Below are 22079 nucleotides of genomic sequence, written 5' to 3'. Positions count from 1 at the left end.
GGAATTTTACACAAGTAATACAAGATGGCCACAAAATTTGATGGCTGCATATGGGTCTACCACCATCCATACAGGCACTGGTATAACTAGTGTTGTGAAAATCATGATTTTTTTTGGCGTGGTGATTTAATCGACAGATGTTATCAACGATTTTTTTGTTTTGAAAAAATCGTGATTTAATTGCAATCCGATGCGAAAAAATCACGAGGCCACGGAACAACAAATTTTTAAAGGTTTTATTGGGTTTTTTTTGTTTCATTTTGTAATCAGAGGGCAAGGGTGAGAGCTAAGGAGGAGGAGAACAAATCTACAAGGGCGAGAGAGGAGAAAACCGTCGGAATTTAGGATCCCAAGCGAAGAAATTATGAATTTGGACCGAGTTTCTTCAACAGGGCATGGATTTCAGGTATGGGCATCATATTCGGTCCTATTTTTTTGTTTTCTCCTTCTTTTCCCTTGGGTTTTTGTCACCCATATATTTTCCATGATTTTTGTTTGGGTTTGAGTGTGTTTTTTTTTGCCATTATTGTTGCATTTAGTGGAGAGGGTTTTTTTAGACAAAAATTCAAAACGCTGATTTTTAATTTTATTTGTATAAATTCTTCTTGTGCCCCAGGTTTTTTCCATGAATTTTGATTGGGTTTGAGTGTATTTTGTTTGCCATTATTGTTGCATTGAGTGGAGGTTTGTTTTTTGGTCAAAAATTCAAAATGTTGATTGTTAATTTGATTTGTTTGAGTTTAAATTCTTCTTGTGCCCTAGGTTCAATCTTACATTAAGAGTTCAACAAACACGCCAAGAAAATTGGACCCCTTGTGAGAATATGGTGAACCCAATGGGGGGTTTGATAGATCAAATTTGACTTGACAGGGAGAGTATATTGATTGAAATTTCACCTTGCTCAAATTTTAGGACATGAAGTAGGACTTTGCACAAATACATCTCTAGAAATCATCCGTAGAGCCCTCAAATCATTGGAAATTATAGAGACAGTCAAATTGAACAAGGAAGCTATGGAGAATCAAATGGTAGGGGGTGGAGTGGTGGGAGTTGACCGTGAGAGTGGTTCTTATTCAAAATCAGTTTCTACAGTCAACTCCACAACTGCCTTATCATTTTTTGTTCCCAGAACCACACTTGGTGCACAACCATCTATCAGGTCAACTCTTAAAAAAGGGAGAAGGAAGAAGCTGACAAGCTTGTAAGCATGTGTTTTCTATGGAGTGACATTCCCTTCAGCATTGCCAGGAACAATATATTTTACCAGGCCATGGTTGATGCTATTGCTATTGTTGGCTCGGGGTACAAAGCCTCTTCTTATGATGAATTGAGAGAGCATATTCTTCAAAATGAAAATGGCGATTTCAGTGCAATATTGGAGTTATTTAGGGCATCATGGGCATAAACAAGATGCACTGTGATGTTAGATGGTTGGATTGATAAAATAGCTAGAACCCTTATTAACTTCTTGGTTAATTGTCCCAAGGGGACAATGTTTATGAAATCTGTTGATGCATCTACAGATATCAAAGATGCATGATTATTATGTGATTTGTTGGACGTGTTCATTCAGGAGGTGGGTCCACAACATGTTGTCTAGGTTGTTGTGTGTGGAGCATGATTGTTCAGAGGTCTTTGTTTTGGCCGGATGTATACCCCAGGAAGTTTGTACACCCCTCCACGCGGGGGGGACTTGTCCCCCCCGCGGGGGTCCCGGGGGGGGGGGGGTGGGGGTGATCCCCCCTAGCTGGGGGGTCCGGGGGGGGGGGGGGGGGGGCGATCCCCCCTGGCTGGGGGGTCCAGGGGGGGGGGGGGGGCGATCCCCCCCTGGCTGGGGGTCCGGTCCAGGGGGGGGGGGGGGCGATCCCCCCCTGGCTGGGGGTCCGGGGGACAGCGGTCCCCCGGCGAGGGCTCGGGGGCAGCGCCCCCGAAGCTAAAAACAGATGTAAAGTTGCCTTGTAAAAGTATAGTAATTTCTAGAATCTAGTCAATCTGGGCCGTTCATTAGGCGGATGATCTGACGGTAGAACTTATGTTTAGTTTAGGGTTTTTTGCCCTAGAAGGCAACCCCTTTCTTTGTATGAGGGCATTGTATTTGAGGTTGTGTAATATGTGTATTTGGAGTGCGAGAAATAGAGAGGTGAGACTGTGAGAGAAAACAGAGGATATTACAGCGGATCTGCTGTAGGTTGTGTCACTTCATTTTGCTGGATAATAGAAAGGAAGGACTGGCTGTTCGAGGTGGATGTAGCCCAAACTGGGTGAACCACTTATATCTGTGTCTCTCTTGTTTTATGCGTTTTCTGTGTTTATATTTCTGCAATATTTTATGTGTTCCATTGCTCCGTAATATATATTTTCTAACAACTGGTATCAGAGCCGAAGGTCTATTTGGCTGATAAACTCGCAGGAAAGAAGGGTTCCTTGTTCAAGTGGGAGCAATGGCGAAAGATGGTAAGTTTAGGGTTGAGAAATTTAACGGCCAAAACTTCTCACTGTGGAAGATGCTGATGGAAGATTATCTGTATTAGAAAGATCTATACCTACCATTGGGTGGAAAAGCAAAGATGCCGACGGGTATGAAAGATGAAGAATGGAACCTTCTCGATAGAAAGGCACTCGGAACAATACGGTTGTGCCTCGCAGCGTCGGTCGCCTTCAACATTTCGAAGGAAACAACGACAGAGGGTTTGATTAAGACGTTGGAGAAATTATATGAAAAACCCTCGGCCTCAAACAAGGTATTTCTTATGAAACGGTTATTTAATATGAAGATGTCGGAAGGTGGATCTGTTACAGACCATTTAAATGATTTTAATACTGTTACAAGTCAGTTATGTTTTGTAGGGGTAAATTTTGATGATGAAGTTAGAGCTCTGTTATTCTTGTGCTCCTTACCAGAAAGTTGGAATGGTTTGGTAATGGCCATTAGTAACTCTGTTTCTGGATCTAGTACTTTAAAGTTTGATGATGTTGTTGGCGCTATCCTTAGCGAGGAAATGCGACGGAAAAGCTCCGGTGAGACATCGGGAAATGCTTTGAGTGCAGAGTCTAGGGGAAGAAAAATGGAAAGAGGAAAGAGCTCAGGATATCGCAGTAAATCAAGGAAAGGCAGATCCAAGTCTAGATCAGGGATGGTGTGCTGGAAATGCGGAAAGAAAGGACACCTAAAGAAAGACTGTAGATCTCGGAAGTGAAAAGAAGGAGATGCACAACAAGAAAACAATCATGAAGCAAATGTGACAGGTGAGGTGTTACAAGATGCTTTGATTCTTTCTTTTGAAAATATTATTGATTCCTGGGTGGTAGATTCAGGGGCCTCATTCCATGCCACACCTGATAAGAAATACTTTCATGACTATGTTCAAGGAGATTTTGGACAAGTTCGTTTGGGTAATGATAAAACCTGTAAAATTGTTGGAATAGGTAAGGTTCTTGTAAAACAGCAGAATGGAAACCAATGGCTACTAAAGGAGGTAAGGCATGATCCAGATCTAAAGAAAAATCTGATTTCAACAGGGCAGTTAGGCGGTGAAGGTTGTGTGACAAATTTCACGGATAAAGCTTGGAAGGTCACCAAAGGAGCCCTGGTAATAGCAAAAGGCGAAAAGGTTGGTACATTGTATTTATGCAATGGTATTTCTAACTCTGTTAATGCTTTAACTTCCAAAGGAGCAGATGCAGCATTATGGCATCATAGGGCTCGGACACATGAGTGAAAAGGGGATGAAGATTCTTCATTCAAGGAATTTGTTGCCGGGTTTGAAGAATGTTGATTTGGACTTCTGTGAGAATTGCATTTATGGAAAACAGAAGAGAGTCAGATTTCTCAGAGTTGGGAAGGAAAAGAAGAATGATGAAAAATTAGAGCTTGTGCATACAGATGTATGGGGAGCTGCTCAGGTATCATCTCTTGGTGGCTCTCGTTATTATGTTACTTTTATTGATGATGCAACTAGAAAAACTTGGATTTATTGTATTAAGAATAAATCTGATGTATTTGATACTTTCAAGAAATGGAAAGCTTTGGTTGAGATTGAGACAGGAAAGAAATTGAAGTGTTTTAGATCAGACAATGGAGGTGAATATTGCAGCAAAGAGTTTGATAGGTACTGTTTAGAGCATGGAATTCGCAGAGAGAAGACAGTTCCAAGAACACCACAAGAAAATGGTGTGTCAGAAAGGATGAACAGAACAATCATGGAGCGTGCAAGGTGCATGAGATTGCATGCAGGATTGCCTTTACAATTTTGGGCAGATGCTGTAGATACTGCTGTTTATCTAATAAACAGAGGGCCTTCAAGTTCCTTGGATGGTGGTGTTCCGGAGGAAGCATAGACAGGTAAAAAGGTAAACTACTCTTTTTTAAAGCCTTTTGGTTGTGAGGCCTTTGTCCATATTGATAAAGAAAATAGAACAAAGCTTGAAGCAAAGTCAAAGAAATGTACCTTTATCGGATATGGTGTTAATGATTTTGGTTATCGTTTATATGATTATGAAAATCACAAAATCATTAGGAGCAGAGATGTAATATTCAATGAAAAGGTCTTGTATAAGAATCAGTTGCAGGAAAAGAAACAGGAAAAAGAAAACAAGGAATATGCAAACGTTGATGAAATCATTGAAAAAGTAAAGGTGCCTGAAAATAATAATAATCAACAACCACAACAACATCAACCACCACAACAACAACACGCACCCCAAACACCTGAAAGTGGTGTTAGAAGATCTACCAGGATAAGTAGACCCCCTAAACGATACTCTCCTTCATTATATTATTTATTGTTGACTGATTCGGGGCCCCATGGCTCCTCCTCATCATCATCGTCTCCAACTGCAACTGTAGAAGTGGTGCCAGTACCACTAGCAGGCTGTGCAGTAGATGCAAGCTGAGATAGAGTAGATATGCGGCTGCGCTTCTGTCGTGGCTGAGCAGAGGAAGCACCTACAACTGGAGTCCTACTCCTTGCTGGCTGTGAGACTGAGGCTGGTGGATTGGGATCTGCATTCAACTGAACAGGCTGAAGTGGATGTTCAAGTTCATCAAGATCCTCATCAGGATCAAACTCTGGTGGACGACTCTCCACTACCCAATCTGATGTTGGATCAATGTCTTCCAACACAATGGGATCTGAATCAGATCTTTTGTTCAACAATTGGTTCCGTCTGAGCCGAAGGTTGTATTGGACAAAAACTAGATCATTCAACCGTTTTTGCTCCAAACGGTTTCTCTTCTTTGTGTGAATCCTCTCAAAGACAGACCAATTGCGCTCACACCCAGATGCACTGCAAGTTTGACTCAAAATACGAATTGCAAACCTTTGCAATTGAGGGCACTGGCCACCAAAGGCCTCCCACCATTGTGCTGCAAAAAACATAGGAGTGTAATGAATTATGAGTTAGATGAAGGCTGAAGCTCAACAAAATTACAAATTATATCTAACTTTCAAATTATAAATGATTTAACAAAATTTAGTCTTTAATAAAAAAAGTAAAACTGTAAAACCATTAAGAAATTGAAAATTGAAATTTTTGTTTACCTGGCTCATCTGCTTCTCTTGCAATCTTTGCTAGGTTCTTCCCAAAGGTACCTGTTGCATTGTTGAAGGATGTGACCTGTTGATGTATCTCCAGCTGATCAGACTCCGATGGGATCATGCGTTCAATGCAATCAACCAGTCCATCTCTGACCTCCCCCCTCAAAGCTCCTGACTCGTTAGCTTTATAATGATACCGTGGGTTCAAAAAATACCCAGCTGCATGTATAGGGCGATGGAGTTGATTGTTCCATCTTTCATCAATGATTGCCCAAATGGGCCCATACTTTGCCACTCTATCCTTTTATGCTGTCTTTATTTGCTCCTTTGCTTGATCCATAGCCTCATAAATGAAGCCCATAGCCAACCTTTCCCCATCCACCAACCGCAACACTTTAACTAGTGGCTCAACAAGCTTCACAATCTCTGCTGCCTTTCTCCAAAAAGTTTCATCATGGACTTTCCTTTTCAATTCTTTGCCTTCTGGTTTGTTAGACCAATTGCTTTGATTCCATTCATCACTGGAAAACATCTTTTGCAAGTTTCTATGTTGGGAAAGCATAGATTGCAATGACAAAAAATGTGTAGCAAATCTAGTGATGGCAGGCCTAATAATATCCTTGCCTCCAGTGTGTTTCCTCATGAGACTCAAAACCAGTGTATGATTGTAGATAAATTTTGTTATGCTTTTGGCATTATCTACAGTGTTTCTGACCCAATCTAATTTTCCAATATCCTCAAGCATGAGGTCTATGCAATGTGCAGCGCATGGGGTCCAAAAGATGGTCTTGTGTTTTTCCTCTAACAGTTTACCAGCAAGAACATAGTTAGGGGCGTTGTCTGTGATGATTTGAACAACATTAGCCACCCCCACATCCTCAATAACCTCATCCAATAGCTGAAACAACAAGTGGCCATCTTTTACCTTATCAGATGCATCAACTGATTTTAAAAACATGGTTCCCTGTGGGCAGAAGACAAGAAAGTTTATGATGGTACGGTTTCTTTGATCAGTCCATCCATCTGACATGATGGTACACCCTGTTCTTGCCCATGAGTCCCTGAACTCTTGCAAATACTCATTAATGGATTGAATTTCTTTCTGCAAACGAAACCCCCTTAGCTCTTGCATAGTAGGGCCTTTGAAGCCTTTTCCAGCAGCATGTATGGCATCAAACATAGGCTCATAATATGGTGAACGAGCAGCATTAAAGGGGATATCGGCATCATACCACCATCTAGCTATGTAGTCACAAGCAGTGTCCCTCAATTCTTTCTTCCAATGGTCATCTAAAGTGGGCTGAATTTGACCTTTACTAACTTCAGGACCATGTGCATCTGATGGAGAGGAGGGATTGAAATAACTTTTGATAGTCACATCACCCTTTGTCAAATTCATTCTACCCTTTCCCTTATCTTGAACAGAACCAAAAGAGGGAGGAACATAACGGAAAGGGTTGGATGCCTCAGTTTGAGGGATAGAGGAAGAACCCTCAAAATCATAGTGGGGGTTGGTAGCCATCATTCTTTGTATCTCCCTCTTCCTCCCAATTTCAGCCTGTATCTCTTTTTGCCTAGCCTTATCTTCTTTAAATTTCTCAAAGCTGGCCAACAAATTCTTTCTAATCTCCTCAATTTCTGATGAGGGACATGCGGTAATTTGGCCTTTAATCCCTGCCAAGTGTTGTTTCAGCCTATTAATCCCCCCAGGACCTTCCTTAATTTTCCGATGGCAAAATTTGCAATGCATCTGACTATCAACCATTTCAACATATGCCCAAGCAGGATCTTTTGCTCTAGGTGCCATTTTTTGACTAGGAAAACAATCTGAAAATGAAAAAAAAAAATTTGATTCAATGTTCATTTATTTGACAAAAAACACTCTCTAAGCTTTCTTGATATGCACCTAAAATTTACTAAGCAAAAACAGATTTATAGAGGTGGAAAAAAATACCTCCAGGCACAAACTGCCTCCTCAAGCTTGCTCCAAGAATCAGCTCCTCAATGCTGCTCCAAATGGCTGCCCAAGAAGCTCCTCACTCCAGCTACAATGCTCCTCCAAGACTCCTCACTGCTGCTCCAAAACAAGATCAAGAACTGCTCACTAATTCTCAAAGAAGACTCTCACTCAAATGCATAAGCCTGCTGTGAGTGAATGAGAGCATTTGGCTGTCTTAAATAGGGTTTGGGAGGGGGAAATGGACCCCAAAAGCATTTAACAAATTACAATTACCCTTTAGAATCCATTAACTGCATTTAACTTTTGCAAAAATCACATAAAAAGTGAAATTTTATTAGCTGTTACGCTGCCCAGCCGTCCCTACTTTGACTCGGCCGAGTCATAACGGACCCGGCCGGGTTGACCGAGTCACATATGACTCGGCCGAGTCATTGGATGACTCGGCCGAGTCATATGTGACTCGGTCAACCGAGCCGGGTTTCCAACCGTTTCATTGCCCAGGCCATCGACTCGGTTCGACTCGGCCGAGTCGGAGTCGATTCGGCCGTTTTGTAAAACAGTCACAGCATGTCGCCTTGAAAGCCTTGATCACTTGACAAATGACAGTCATTGAGTCTCTGAAAACCATTAGATTAGTCATTTTCTTTGCAGTGGCTATTTCCAACCCTTTCCACAGTGCGAGAAACTCCGTTTGATTGTTGGTCACTAGACCAAGACCCCAAGCATATTGTGACACAATTTCTCCCTCGGGGCTGAATAGATCCCCTCCCGCTCCTGCCTCCCCCTTGGATTGGATAATTTCTCTAAGAAAAGGTTGCTGGGTTTTTCCCTAGCTAGGGTTTTCCCAGGGTAAAATTTGTGTCTTGTGTTTGCTTTCTCTTCATGATCCTACTGTCATTATTGTTTTACTGTTGAAGATTGTCTATGTATTGGTTAATGATGTATGTGACATAATATGCATTAATGAAGAAATCATTGGAAGTAATTATCAGTTTAAGAAAGTCTTGAAAAATCAACAATAAATACCTTTCAATTGTAGTTCAAGAGCAAAAAACTACATCCCTTAGGGCATGCTTTTCTAAGCTTATAATGGCAGATTATAACAGCAGCAAATCACTTAACAGATACAGCTCAACGTAATGTCAAATCAGCATGCACAAGCAGGGCTAGAATCTACCCAATTATAAAGATAACATAAGCTGAAATTCAAATTTGCAGGTACACAAAATTTGCACCACTGAAACACTTCACATATATATAGAGGATGAAGTACATGTATCTACCAAACCCTAGCTAGTAAAACCATAAGAAAACCTTAGCCATCAATTTCTCTTGGCTAGGAATCACTCCTAACCAAAGCTGGTAACTGAACCAAAGATCTTACAACATGCTAGCATCAACATCAGCAAGTCCTCCTTGGCACATACGCTTGCATCCCCCAAGTGTACAAGGATGTCTCCTGTCTCATCCACAACACGCACACCAAGTAGCATTGAGGTTTTTAAACACCAAAACCTTTGCTGTCTTCTGTCATAAGAGCTACGGAATAAAGTGCTTTCTTTTCTGCCCAAGTGTTTATTCCAAATACAAGTTGTCTTTTTTCTCCTTAGGGTAAATTCCTAACCCTTTCTTCCCTTGAAATTGCTGCAAGACCCGCAGTCAAGACAGAGAGATCAAATTCACATGAAGTAGAGCACAAGAAGACACATTTTCCCTAGTTCTCACATCTTTAACTCAAGCATGTGGGTATATGAATGAAGAAGTATAAGTGATTTGATAGACTGTCTCCTCCCTTTATTTATATGAAAAGTGAGGGAGGCCAACCATACAAAGTGAACTTAGTGCAGTACAAGCAGCCTAACTCTACACCAAATAGGCCCATATGTGGACTGCTCTAAGCATAGGTGATACACGTGAAATGCCAAGGCATGCATGTCCATCAAGAAAGGTTCCAGGTGATCTGAAATGGATCCAAACAAGTGAATGGTTGTAGGACTCAATTCTTTCAAGTGAAATTCGAAAATTAAGGAAGGTTAGAAAAAGCATTAAAGACAGTGCAAATGTAAAATAAAATGGACAAAAGAAGGAAAAAGAAGAGAAATAAATGAAAAAGAAAAATAATAATAGGAGAGAAAAGAATGAGGAATGACAAATGAAAGGTCATACATGCTGGCCTTCCCATTACCCCATGTCTCCCTATTTCTTATTGTACTTTTACTCTGAAATGGTATTTTGGCTCTGGAGGTGAGAGTGCTCAAAGAGCCATTAGCTGGATTGCAGCCTTGTATTGCTAAAATAAGAGGATTGAGCAATTAGTGAATGCTGGTTTTCCCATTTGGATTTCCAAGGTAAGGTCTGTGTTTATGTTATGTTTGATTTTGCTGCAATGCAAACTGTGTGGGAAATATGATACACATATATATGTTTAATGTGTGGTTCTGTGTATGTTAATGGCTGCATTGGCACTCTCACATTGTATTCACACTGGTTGTACTCTGCAGTCCCATTGACCTACTTTTGTGGTCATTCATTGGACATTAATATAATTATCGTATGTTATCTTATCTAAGGAGGAATTCTCAGAGGCAGGTTTATTATTCCACTTAGAATTTCGTTCTCCATTAGTATTTAATTTGTACGAGTTGTGTTTGCACTCCCACATTGTACTTGTATTGGATGTATCCTTTAGTCCCATTGACCTCCTCTTGTGGTCATTCGTTGGACATTAACAAAATTATCTTATCTTATCTGTCCAGTTTACCCAGAGTTTGAAGATCAGTGGCTGTCATCCCAGAGCTGTTGCAAGTCTATAAAAGGTTTCTAGATTGATTGATTTGAGCTTAGTGGACTTTTGAGCATTTTTAAACATTGCTAGGCATTTTTCTCTTTGCAGGTGTCATTCCCCTTTTGTTTGAGAAATGCTCCTAAACGGGGGTGAATTCAAGGGTAGACCTGGTTATCCAAGAGGCCATATGCATCCCTTAAGCCATTTATAATTGCCTAAAGTGTCACCAAGAGTGTACATGGTTGTAAGGGTCATACATATCAATATTGGGTGTGTGCAACATTGGTAGGTGATGGCTCTTCTCTTGTGGATTGTTTACTGAGTGTATTTCTATATCGAGTAATTGAATTGTTAAATTAAACATCAAGTGGCATAAATTCTCATTCCAACAATTGTTGGGCATTCTCCAAAGGCAAGGTGACATACCGCTTTAACAATTTGTTGGTCCTTAGCTTATTTTTTCTCATACTCTTATTTATTATTGTAGCTATTAACATATAAAATCTATCTTGTTGCCGGATTATTTTACATACATTTGACTGCTATTGGAAGTGAGATCGTTCTAAGAGAAAGAGATTGGTTACTAAGCAAAGGGCTATCACTATTTTCTAGTAGATATCCATTCCTTTGATTAAATAGCTCACTGTCTTGCCATGCCTTTCATGCAACACTTGGATACCCTGTATGCTTTATCTAAGTTTGGGTATATTTGATGCATAGGACAAGCACCCAAATCAAATATATTCATAAATTGATATTTTATAACAATTGGATGTTGCACCTTTGGGCATGAATTTTATTTACATATTTTTGAGTACATGTTTTAGCTCTTTGATTAGCAGCCTCCGTATACATTGTTTCAATTGGAGAATTGTTTTACAGAATACTTGAGCATAGGAAGGGATATCAGTTGTTGGACTAATTAATTATCTTTAGCATTGGCAGAGTGTCCTCCACTGTTGGCATTGGCTGGGTATTGCCAGACCTTGAAGACAACAAATAGAGACAACAATTAACATGGTGGTTAACAGCACCATGAACAACAGAGTTCTGTCTCATGGAATTTGCCATTGGCACTGTCCATTAACACATCTTGTATTAGACTACAAATGCATCTGAAGTGTGCAGCGATATATTTATTGCTTTGGGACATTGGTTTTTGGATAGTTAAAACAATACTGATACATGATATTTTGCACAATTAATGACTGTTGTGTATACACAGTACAACAATTGTAATTAATGAAGATTACTGGGCACATTGTGAACTTAGCATTAAAGAGCGAGAGGACTTGATGCTAATTGGTAGTGAAATTGCAGTGAAACATTTCTTATTTTAGCATAGAATCCATGGTGGTGAAGTCAGTTGGTTATAAGTCCTTCATTTAGGGCTTATGATAGTATCAAAGCAATTGGATCCTTGATAATGATGCAGCTGCGGGAACATTGAAGAGAGTGGAGTCTCAAGTTTCAACATTGGTAAAGTAAATGGAGAATGGTAGGAAGACTCAAGGGCCATTGATGTAGCTTAAAAGGAGAACAAATGCTTGAAAGAAAAGGTCCAAAGGTTTGACTCGAGGTTAGCAAATATGGAAATGAACCTTGAGGTCACAACAAGGTTGTTTGCATCACTAAAGAACTAATTTGATGAATGCCAAGATTCCCTTACTACTTTTATAGCAGATTGGGACAAGAGCAGAGTTCAACTTATGCAATTGGGATAGAAGGTCATATAGATGGATAGCTAACAGGAGGTTAGACTCTCCCAAATGATGCCTTGGCTACACGGAGAGTTGGCAGACAAGGAAGAAGCATTGGCAAAGCTACAGGCCACTGTCCTAGAGCGACAAGAAGAAAGGCCACCTTCCATTTCCGTTTCTAAGGGTAATGACATGACCATGACAACTTTGTTAGAGTTACCTTCCTTAGACTTTTTTCAAGAGCTTTTCTAGGGGCATTGGTTTGGGATTGTTAAAGGAGATAGGCTAGGATGGACAAGGGTTGGGTAAAAGAACACAAGGCATTGTTAAAATTGGTAACTAGGGCCAAATTCCACCTTAGGACAGCTCACATGATGGAGATGATTATTGCATTGGATTCCTCTTTTCGAGAGGTCCAATTTTGATATAAAGATCTCATTCTGACCAGCATAAATGAAATTTTGAATTTATTCTCTCTTATGCACAAATTGTCAAGGTCGGCCTCAGTAAAATGTAGGCTCATAAACCCAATAGACATGTCTCCTCACCCTCAACGAAGTGTATAAATAGGAGTGACCTCTCTCCTCATTTGGACATCACTCATCTCATCACACGTCTCTCTCTCTCCTCTCTTGATTGGTTCGTACAACTTGGAGGCAACCTTCTCTACTTTGCACATGTGAAAGGAGGATGAATTTCTGGAATGTTTTGGTGGCCGAAAATTTCAGGAAACAGGACAGCATTGACCAACGTTGACTAGGGTGATTTTGACCAATGTTGACTTCATTCTTGTGGGCAAACTTTCGATTTTTAGAGGCTGCATTGATTGGCACAGTTTTCAAGGTGATTGGGAGAGGTTGACCAAGTTGACTTCAGATTTGACTGCAAAATTTACAACAGGGTTTTCTCTCAACTTTGACTGGTTTGAACGATCTGTTTTGGGTTGACTTTTACCCTCTTGGATGGCTGAATTTATCTGCCTTTGATCAGGCTGCTTGGAGGACATTTTGGAGCTGCTTCCACCCCCATTGACTTTCTTGTTACAGCTGCAGTTGATTGCATTTGACTGATGATTTGACAAGACTCTTTTGGGCAAGTTAATTTGATATTTGTACTCTCCCTCTGCTGAACTATTTAATAATAACAAGAAGATTTGATCAAAGGGTTTCCCCACATTGGGGTTTTTCCCTTGCATCCACCACATCTTGTGTTCTTTGTCTTGGCTTGTCCTCTGCACATGTTTTATGTTCTATCTGCATTTACTGTCAATGTGTTTAAGTTAATGTGATTGCTATTGCATATAATTGGAAATTGTGATTGGGCTAATAAGGAACATTGAAGTAATTTGTACTAAAGCATAGAACATACGATTGTTATCTAACATTAACATGGTATCAGAGCTCATGTGAAGACAAATCCTAAGCAAGAGTGAGGAAAAGCAATCACTAAGGGACGTTGTTGGAGGCAACCATCTCTACTTTGCACATGTGAAAGGAGGACGAATTTCTGGATTGTTTTGGTGGCCAAAAATTTCAGGAAACAAGACAGTGTTGACCAATGTTGACTAGGGTGTTTTTGACCATCGTTGACTTCATTCTTGTGGGCAAATTTTGATTTTTAGAGGCCGCATTGATTGGCACAGTTTTCGAGGTGATTGGGAGAGGTTGACCAAGTTGACTTCAGATTTGACTGCAAAATTTACAACAGGGTTTTCTCTCAACTTTGACTGGTTTGACCGATCTGTTTTGGGTTGAGGATTACCGAGATCAAGAATGATATCCTATCTATTGGAGAAGTCATTGGTGATAGGAAGCTCACTCTTATTGCACTTGGAAGCCTTACAAGAGAATGGGATGTGTTCAACACTACCATCCTCAACAATGACAGGATTCCGGGATTTGATGAATTATTGGCTGGATGCACTCAAGAAGAAATAAGGATGATGGAAAGAGACAAGCTCTCAAATGGAAACAATCCTATCGCCTTCTCCACTCATTCTAAGAGGAAGAACAATGTTGGTCCAAGAAATCAAGGACAAGGGTTCAAGCCAGGATTCAAAGAAGGAAGAAAAGGAAGATGCTTCAATTGTAACAGGTTTGGCCACTTCGCTAGAGAGTGTCCTCACAAGAAGGATACTCGAAGAGATGATGACAACAATAACAACAACTACAAGGGCAATGGAAATCAAAGGAACAATAGGTTCAACAATGAAGGAAAGAGGAATGCTCTTGCTGATCGAATTGGAAATGGTCATCCTCCCAAGAAGTCGAGAAACTCCAGGTATGAAGAAGTTAATGTTGTAAAGCTAAAAGAACTTTATCTTATTTCTGCCCTCACCATTGCCTCTCCTCTGGATACATTGGATCATTGGATGATTGATAGTGGTGCCTCAAGGCACTTCACTGGGTACAAAGAAGCTCTCTCTAACTTGATTGAAAAGAAGATGAATACAAAGATTATACTTGGGGATAATTCCACTTATCCGTTGAAAGGAATTGGGACTGTTACTCTTCACTTAAATCGAGGCCAAACCCTCCACTTACAAGAAGTGTTGTATGTACTTGATCTGAAAAAGAACTTGGTTTCTATTTATGTGATGGAAGACAAAGGTTTCAAGATGACATTCATTGATGGGAAAGTTCGTGCTTGGCAAAGGAACCCAAGAGATGCATTCACTCTTAGATTTAGGGTTGAAGGTCTCTATTAGGTTGGAGGAAGTCCGTTGGGAGCAATGACTTGTGATACTTATCTTCAATCCGAATTATGGCACTGAAGATTTGCTCAAATTCATTTCAAAGCCTTACTTGATGTAAGGAAGATGGTCACAGGTATGTCCGAATTCAACTTAAATCATGAAAGTGCTTGTCAGGGATGTGAAGCTGGAAAGCATACAAGGGGACCATTCCCCTCAAGTGAAACTCAAACCACCAATATTCTTCAATTGGTCCATTCTGATCTATCAGGTATGTTGCTCGTGACATCTTTGGGTGGATATTTGTACTATGCTATTTTTGTGGATGACTTCTCTTGCAAAACATGGATCTATTTCTTAAAGAAGAAGGATGAAGTGTTCAAATGGTTCCGCTCTTTCAAAGCCTTGGTCAAGAATCAAACAGGGAAGAAGATCAAAATATTGAGGACCAATAATGGAACCGAATATGAGTCAAATGAATTCAAAGACTATTGTAGAGAAACTCACATTAAGAGGGAGACCACTACTACATATACTCCTGAACAAAATGGTGTTGCCGAGAGGAAGAATCATACTATCATAGAAGCCATTTGTGCCATGCTTCATGACCAAGGTCTACCGAAGTTTTTATGGGGAGAAGCTGCCAACATAGCTGTGTATGTTCAAAATAGATGGCCACATCAAGCATTGTACTTCAAGACACCCGAAGAAGTTTCACCAGTAAGAAATTTGATGTTTCTCATTTTAGAATTTTTGTTTGTCCTATATATTTTCACGTGCCGAAAGAGAAAAGTAACAAACAAGATGCATTTGGGAAGAAAGGAACGCTCGTGGGCTACAATGAAACTTCAAAGACATATAGAATCTATGTGCCTCGTCAAAGGGAAGAGGAATTAAGTTATGATGTCACTTTCGGTGAAGATTTTTTTCTTAGGAAAATTTGAGAACTTCCTATCCCTAGGAAGGACAATAATAATGTTAATGCAGGAAAGTAGGATGAACCTCCATTTGATGAACCGATGCCCAATGTTGAAGGTCCGATGGATCCCATTGATCCACCTCCTAGTGAGTCCACTACGTCAAGAAAAAGACCTTTGTGGCTCAAAGATACTCTTGAAGATGCTGAGAAAAATATTGCACCAAGGGGGACATTTCGTGAAAGCAAGAAGCCAAATAGGTACCAAGGGTACTTAGCTGCCGTGAGTACCATTGTACAATCTGAGCCTTGCACCTTCGAAGAAGTCGTGAAACACCAAGTTTGGAAGGATGCAATGAACGAGGAGCATGAGTCGATCATGAAGAATGATGTTTGGGATGTAGTTCCTAGACCTAAGGATAATTCAATGGTCACTTCAAAATGGCTCTACAAGATCAAACATGGAGTTGATGGGAGTGCTGAGTAGTTCAAGGCCAGATTTGTTGCTCGAGGCTTCTCTCAAAAGGAAGGAGTAGACTATGATGACATATTTGCACCAGTTGCCTAATATACCACCATCTGTTCGATCATAACCCTTGCTACTTCGCAAGGATGGAGCCTACACCAGATGGATGTCAAATCTTCCTTCCTGCATGGTTCGCTTAAAGAGGAAGTCTATGTGGAACAACTTCAGGGGTTCGAAATTCAAGATCGTGAGACACATGTATGCAGGTTGAAAAAAGCCGTCTATGGGTTGAAGCAAGCCCCTAGGGCTTGGTGTGAGAGGATTGATAACTATCTTATGAAGCTGGGTTTTTCAAGGAGTGATGCTGACCCAAACTTATACTTCAAGGTTGAAAAGGACAAGCCTCTCATTCTAGTCCTTTATGTGGACGATCTCTTTCTAACAGGTGATGAATTCATCAATGCAAGAGGGAGTTGGCTTCCGAATTCGAGATGAAGGACCTAGGACTGATGCACTACTTCCTAGGGCTAGAGGTCTAGCAAAAGGCAGGTGAGATTTTCCTTTCTCAAGGAAAATACATTGTGAAGCTACTTGAGAGATGTGGGATGGTGGACTGTAAGTCCATATCTACTCCGTTGGAACTCAACTTTAAGAAGTCATGTGGAAGTGCCGCTGGGTCCGAATTAGCGAAACCTTCTGAGTATCGTCAACTTGGGGGGGCCCTGATGTCCTTGGTCAACTCCCGCCCTGACATATGCTTTGCTGTGAACACGTTGATTCAATTTATGGTCAAGCCTCATCACTTTCATTGGATTGTTGCTAAGAATCTCTCTAGATATCTCTGGGGTGCAATCCACTATGGACTGAGTTACATTGCCGAGAATTTGAGACTTCATGGATATTCAGATGCTGACTGGGCTGGCAATGTGGTTGATTGTAAGAGCATGTCTGGATGCTGCTTCTCTTTGGGGTCTACTTTTATATCATGGATCAGCAGGAAGCAGAAATCGATTGCATAAAAACCATCGAGGTTGAATACATTGCTGCGAGTATGGAGTGTTGTGAAGTATTTGGTTGAGGAAGCTCATCAATGAGCTATTTGAGCACGTGCTGGATACTACCGTGATCTTCTGCGACAACCAAAGCGATATTCGCTTATCAGAGAATCCCGTGTTCCACGACTGCTCCAAGCACATTGATATCTGGTACCACTTTATCTGGGATATGGTACAACGGGGAGCGATAAGACTCCAACACATCAGGACGAATGAGCAGGTCGCAACCATTCTCACGAAGGCTTTGGGGAAGGTCAAATTCTTAACCTTTAGAGAGAGACTTGGAGTCGTGGAACGACCCTCCTATGAGGGTCTCGTATGAGTTGGACACAGAGCTCTGGGAGCTCCTAGGGTCTTGGGGTACTTCTTGGAGCTATGAGCGACCATAGCGTGAATACAAAGAGCAAGAGGTATGCAACATGCAAGATATCCCTTATTTGTCACTATTGCAAGAGGAAAGGCCACAACACTGCTAGTTCTTGGTGTGCCAAAATGTGCCTGTTTTGTGGGAAGAAAGGGCATTTGGAGGCATTCGTTAGGAGAAGAAAGCTACATGCCACAAGCCAAATTGTTTTCAAAGGAGGAATGGCAAGAAGGATTCTCCAAACTAATAAAAAACTCAGACATCTATAGAAAATAATTTCAAGTAATCCACACAGTAGTGTTAAGAATTTCTGTCACTAAAGGAAGTTGAGTTGCCATTGGGAAACAAAGTGTTGGTGACTTCATTCAAGACTTATCCCTAGAGACTAGACAACTAAGAGAAGAGTGTGGAGAGTGAAGAGTCCCTGCATCTCCAACCCAAGAAGAATCTATCCAAGGAGGTGCAGTTTCGTAGGAGGTAAGCCTCACCAACGAAGCAAGCAGTTGTTTGGTGTAAGTAGGAGAGAGCAGAGAAGGATCTCAATCATGAACTAACATCTCTTTTGTTGCAAGCTAGTGGAAGAATGACATGCTAGTAGATGAACCAATTTAACAATAATCAAGTGTCTTACAACTAACATGTAGGGGTATGTAAGATTGTTATTTAGTGGACATGGCCAAAGAGAATTGTTTCCATATTAGGAGACAATTTGGCTTAGCAGATGGAGGTAGTGCACACATCCTCTTGTGGAATTACTATGTGATGACATAGGTTGCGAGGATAACACTGAATAAGAAAACCATAAATCGATGTGCCTTTATTGACTATCGAGATAGACCATCTCTAAGCTTGTCTGCAAGAGAGTTACATGGCTAAGTCAAAGGACACTCCCTTAAGAGGCTACATGTCCCATATCCCCTGTATTAGATGAGTTAGGCACGTGTCCTATTCATAGGACATGTGCCAAACTCGTCTTTGTCATGTGCCCTAGATTTGCCTTGATTTTAGGATATGTGTCATCTCAGAAAAATTGACCTATACCTCTTTTTCTCACATTTTGTTTAGCACGTTGGAGCTTTGAGGTGTCTTGGTATGCAATTGAGGTTAATATTGAAGGTTTGAAGGGATTTCAAGTGTTGGGAATTTGGATTTCTCAAGTAGACTTAAATTTTTTCCTATTGCAGTTCGTTTTCTTCCTCATTTGATAGGAACCATGGTTCAATCATGAATGACAAGTGGAAAAGGTCAAAGGAAAGGAAGGAATTCCCTTATTGATTTTATTCCCATCCTTTAATTTCATTAGCCTCTGCTAGGGTTCCATCTACTAGTGGTGCTTATTTTGATGATTTAGACAGGGAGGAGGATCACTGATGGTTACGAGTATGCAATTCTTCCATCTTAGTATAGTAGTGGTGACTCTATATCAATTTAATACATTTTGAGTGTGATGACTTAATGAGAAAATTGTAGTTTACAGTTCTAATTTCTTGCGTGTTTGTTTTTTGATCATCATTGGTGTAGCAGTAGTAAGTACTTAGTAGTAAGTAGTTGTATGATTGAATTTGTATCATGTAAATATTCTAGTTTCTAAATTGTTAACAAGATTTTAATATTTATATCAATATTTCATTTGTGTGTGTGTAATTTCACTATGTTGTTGATACACACACACCCACACAGTGTCCTTTGTCTCCTGTTTATGGGGTTGCCATGTCTTGTGTTGGACAATTGTGTCATCGTGTCTTGTAACTTAGCTACATGTTGAAAATAGGAATGGGTTGTGATCAAAGAGTTCAGATCTAAAGATTGCATAGAGTTGAGAATTAGTAGTAGACTTCTATATTGTATGAACAAGTGAGGCAGAAACTGTTGGACACTTAATCCTCTAAGGGTTGGTGTGGAAGCTGAACAACCAAACGGAGTCCAAGAGACCACTTGGAATATGAATCCAAGGGTCACACCATGTACTATAAATGTATATCATTGTCAATAATAGACATACTCTCATGCTTATCATTCATCCTTTGTGTCTGCCATGTATGTGTTTAACATGGTATCAGAGCAGGCGATTTCTTGTCCTGCTCATATTTGAGCCACAGGTTTTGTGGCCTCTCTGTGCATGTCAGTTTTGCCATTTCTGCTCCATGTCGGAAGCGTTTCCTTTATAGAAACTTTGTAGTTTGCAGTTAATTCCCTGAAATTCTGCTCCTGAGCTCTGCTTTGAAGCAGCCATGCCACTTTAATAGAGGCGCTTTCTAATATAACCCAGGTTTGACAATCCTTTCCATAACGCAGGTCTGAGAATCCTTTCCATAATGTCTTTGGTGAATGAAGCAGTTGGCCTGACATGCAAAAGTTGCACTGAATATGTGTTGAAGTTTCTTCTGATGCCTACGCGAGGAGTTGATATGAGTCACCGAGTTTTTTAAAACCATAAGATAAAGTTGGGTCGTTAGTGTTGGTTGATCTTTCACATATCACCATTCATATATTATTCTCTGTGCGTGGTAAATTTATCTATGTGCATATAATATCAGTTTACAATGGAAGCATGAACCTTGAATTCATGATCCTAATGACTGCAATGTCGAAAGAAATGATGCTTGGATCCTAATGATCTGCATTGCCAAATGAGTGTCCCCTTTGCTCTTCGGGAGTGATCACATACCAAGTCTGCAGTATTAACTTGGGAATCCATATATATCTATCCACAGTTCCTCCCATAAAAAACATTTCCTTGGTAGAAGCTACCGGGACTGGATTCCTGAGTCTGTTTGATTACATTCAAGGGTAAAATGCGGAATAGGCCAAGGTGCCGATGATGGCTCCAGTGTTGACATAAATCTTTTCGTCAAGAGGCCCCTTCTGCGAGTCTTCCTTTGTCGTGAGCTTCTATGTGCCAAAAAAATTCCAGAAAAAACCACCGGAAGCAACAAAAAGCTTGGCATTGCAGGCCAGTAAATGGGATGCTGTGTATGTTGCCGTGAGAAGGTTCAGAGGATTTATGACTAATTCCAACATCGAAGAAGAGGCGACAAAGCTGCAAGTGAGCCTCATAGGGACCCCTTGGGAGGATGCCATTTCCAGATCCCAACAAAGAATTGCAGAACGGGAAGGGAAGGAGCTGTCCCTGTTCAGCGTGGCACAGTACAATTCTCCATTCGAATTCAAGAACATAGTAAATGAAATTTGGATGCTGTTCCACAAGCTCTCTAAGATGTCGTCTGACTATCAATAGTTCAGGGTTTGATTGTGATTTCTCAGAACTAACGATTTGCATTAAGAGAAGCATATAAGAAAAAGAAGTACTTGCCTCTTGATCTTCGTCCCAAGAAGACTCGTGCTATTAGGTGACGCCTTACCAAGTGTCAGAAGCGTCCAAACACCATCGCTGAAGTTGGTAACAGAATTGAGCGCTAGATAGGAGCTGAAGGAGCCATCAAAAGCCCTCGTTGGAGAAGAACAATGAATGCATTCTTGAAGGTATTTGGCAACAGAACTACAGGGACTTGAAATCTGGGCTTGAGGCAACAAAATCCCTGTTCGAGGTTTATTGAAGGCTACGTGGAGTTTAGTGTTGCCATTGCATAGAACAAAGGGTTCAGAATCCCAGAGTTTGAGGAAATTACGTCACAGCTATGGGTGACACAAAAAGGATAGTGGAGGTTTATGAAGTTGATGATGATTTAAGCTTTGAAGATATGGTATGAAGAAAGTCGTGTTCTGTGAGGTAGTTGTGAATCCATACAATCAAATTATTCTTAGCCAGGATTGTGGGCTTGTGATATGATCTTAACTGTATTCTTAGCTGTATGCAAATTTGTCCACTATGAGTATTACTGGAGGTGAATGTGTTACAACAATGTATCTGAATGCAGGGTTGTTGAATATAAGTTACCATTCAAGATGAGGAGGAAAATTTGTCAAAGACCTGATATTTTACTTTGTACTATTTGTTTCCTTACCATATTGAAACAAATACAGTGCAGTTTTATATATTTTGTCCAGATTATTTGCTGATGTAAGATATGGGATTGGACCCAAGTTGATTCGACCCTTGGCTAAGAAGGATATTACAAAGCCGACTGCCATCCAGTTGAACAAAGGTAGAGGTAAGAGCACAAAAGCAGTCAGAACTATTATGCGACTTTCTAGAACAGAGGATATCATAGTAACATTGAATTGTGAGTGACTGTTGCTTCTTCCTCATTGGTTAATAGTTGTGATCGGTCTCTTAAAAGTGTAAATTTGATAATGAAGAAAATGACCAAACTTGATAATGCATTAGAGTTGTTAAATACTCTGATACATTCCGCTGTTGATGAGATGGTTAAGATCAACATAACCTCTCTTTCCAATATTAAAATGTGTTTGCAAAATGCACAAGAGAATATTGAGTTTTTGCTACTTGAGACAAAGCTACAACAAGAGGAGTTACAACAGAAAAGACATCGTTCTGAACTTGTTCAGAACAATCCCTTATTTGACTTTGAAACAAGATCCTATCAACAACCAGCAAGTCATCAAGTCAGTAATGTTGAGTTTGATCCCCATCAAGTACCAATTTCAAGAGCAGTTTCGCATAAAGATGCAGAAATTTAGGT

The 22079-nt window shown here is 40.4% G+C and overlaps 1 protein-coding gene and 1 pseudogene across 1 annotated transcript in view; both read left to right on the top strand.

Moving 5' to 3' along the window:
- LOC149179837 (uncharacterized) overlaps nt 1–22079 on the top strand; it is a 233959-nt gene that overhangs the window by 120908 nt on the left and 90972 nt on the right. The window lies entirely within an intron of this gene.
- Nucleotides 1014–20713, top strand: LOC149179838 (uncharacterized; annotated as a pseudogene).

Source organism: Pinus tabuliformis, chromosome 3_2, assembly GCF_031772625.1.
Source record: "Pinus tabuliformis cultivar Carrire ecotype Pingquan chromosome 3_2, CPIR1, whole genome shotgun sequence".
NCBI lineage: Eukaryota > Viridiplantae > Streptophyta > Pinopsida > Pinales > Pinaceae > Pinus > Pinus tabuliformis.
This window is presented reverse-complemented; position numbering and strand designations above follow the sequence as displayed.